Source organism: Petromyzon marinus, unplaced genomic scaffold (genome assembly GCF_048934315.1).
Source record: "Petromyzon marinus isolate PM22_M1 ecotype Great Lakes invasive population unplaced genomic scaffold, UKy_Petmar_22M1.pri1.0 PM_G_Scaffold_66, whole genome shotgun sequence".
In the NCBI taxonomy this organism is placed as follows: Eukaryota; Metazoa; Chordata; class Hyperoartia; order Petromyzontiformes; family Petromyzontidae; genus Petromyzon; species Petromyzon marinus.
In genome coordinates this window covers 730,001-732,500 of record NW_027423020.1, presented here as the reverse complement: position 1 = coordinate 732,500, position 2,500 = coordinate 730,001, and positions in this window count along the sequence as shown.

Genomic DNA, 2,500 nt, shown 5'->3' with positions numbered 1-2,500 from the left:
GAGTTCCCGTGCTGATGGACCTGGAGTCAGAGACTTCTGTTCCCGGCTTAACGCACTGCTTCCTGTCAGAGAGGAAGTCTGTGATCCACCTGCAGGTGGAGTAGGGCACGTTCAGCTGGAAGAGCTTGTCCTGAAGCAGGGCAGGGATGATGGTGTTGAAGGCAGAGCTGAAGTCCACAAACAGGATCCTGGCGTAGGATGCTGGGGCGTCCACATGCTGTAGGGTGAAGTGGAGGGCCATGTTAACTGCGTCGTCCACAGACCTGTTGGCTCTGTAGGCAAACTGAAGGGGGTCCAGGAGAGGGTCTGTGATGGCTTTGAGGTGTGCCAGGAGCAGGCGCTCAAAAGACTTCATTACCACAGATGTAAGGGCGACCGGTCTGTAATCATTTAGTCCTGTTGGCCTTAGCTTTTTGGGCACAGCGATGATGGTGGAGGACTTGAGACAGGCTGGTACATGGCATGTCTCCAGGGAGGTGTTAAAGATGTTGGTGAACACCGGAGACAGCTGGTCAGCGCAGTGCCTGAGGGTGGCTGGAGAGACAGAGTCCGGCCCGGCTGCTTTGCGTGGATTCTGCCTCTTGAAAAGCCCATTAACTTCTCCCTCCTGAAAGGAGAGAGTCGTTTCTGTAGTATGGGTGGGGGATGGGGCCTCTTGGGTGGGAAGGGGTGGTTCAGGACAGTCCAATTGTCTTTCAAATCTACGGTAGAACTCGTTCAGGTCGTTGGCTAGGCGGGAGTCGTTAGTGGTGTGGGGCGCTCTGGGTTTGTAGTTGGTGATGTGCCTGAGCCCTTTGGCAGACAGAAGCAGCGTCGTTAGTAGAGAACTGGTGTTTTAGTGTCTCTGAGTACAGTCGTTTAGCCTCTCTCACCGCTTTGCTAAACCTGTTCTTCGACTCCTTGAATCTGTCTCTATCCCCACTCCTAAACGCTTCCTCCTTCTCCAACCTCAACCTTTTGAGCTTTGCTGAGAACCAGGGCTTGTTGTTGTTAAAGTTCACCCTGGTACGTGTTGGGATACAGCAGTCCTCACAGAAGCTGATGTACACAGCCTCTGTGAGTTCATCCAGACTATTGGTAGCAGTCGTGAACATATCCCAGTCAGTACAGTCTAAGCACGCCCGCAAATCTTCCACAGCCTCACTGGTCCACTGTTTAGATGTCCTCACAGCAGGTTTACAGAGTTTTAGTTGCTGCCTGTATGCACGAATCAGGTGGACCAAGGGAGTTCTGTGCGAGCCGAACAGCCCCGTGACCCACAAGAGAAACATCCCCGCCAAATTCGAGCGTTTGACGGGGTCTATCCGTGAAAAAATATTCACGTTTTTGAGTGCACATGCATTTCTGCTGCAAATGCCTCTGGAAGTTTCATGCCGTTCGTATGCCAATTGTGGCAACACGAAAATGACCCGTTTTCCCATTCCGAGGGATTTCTGTGCGACCCTAACAGCCCCGTGAGCCACAAGAGACACATCCCCGCCAATTTCTAGCGTTTCACGGGGTCTATCCGTGAAAAATATAGACGTTTTTGAGTGCACATGCATTTCTGCTGCAGATGCCTCTGGAAGTTTCATGCCGTTCGTACGCAATGTGGCAACACGAAAATGACCCCTTTTCCCATTCCGAGGGATTTCTGTGCGACCCTAACTAACAGCGCCCGTGAGCCACAAGAGAGACATCCCCGCCAATTTATAGCGTTTCACGGGGTCTATCCGTGAAAAATATAGACGTTTTTGAGTGCACATGCATTCCTGCTGCAAATGCCTCTGGAAGTTTCATGCCGTTCCTATGCAATGTGGCCACACAAAAATGACCCGTTTTCCCATTCCGAGGCATTTCTGTGCGACCCTAACAGCCCCGTGAGCCACAAGAGAGACATCCCCGCCAACTTCTAGCGTTTGACGGGGTCTATGCGTGAAAAATATTAAAATTTTTGAGTGCACGTGCCTTTCTGCTGCAAATGCCTCTGGAAGTTTCATGGCGTTCCTATGCAATGTGGCAACACGAAAATGACCCCTTTTCCCATTCCGAGGGAGTTCTGTGCCACCCTAACAGCCCCGTGAGCCACAAGAGACACATCCCCGCCAATTTCTAGCGTTTCACGGGGTCTATCCGTGAAACATATAGAAGTTTTTGAGTGCACATGCATTCCTGCTGCAAATGCCTCTGGAAGTTTCATGCGGTTCGTACGCAATGTGGCAACACGAAAATGACCCGTTTTCCCATTCCCAGGGATTTCTGTGCGACCCGAACAGCCCCGTGAGCCACAAGAGACACATCCCCGCCAATTTCTAGCGTTTCACGGGGTCTATCCGTGAAAAATATCAATTTTTTTTTGACTGCACATGCATTTCTGCTGCAAATGCCTCTGGAAGTTGCATGCGGTTCGCATGCAATGTGGCGACACGAAAATGACCCGTTTTCCCATTCCGAGGGATTTCTGTGCCACCCTAACAGCCCCGTGAGCCACAAGAGAGACATCCCCGCCAATTTCTAGCGT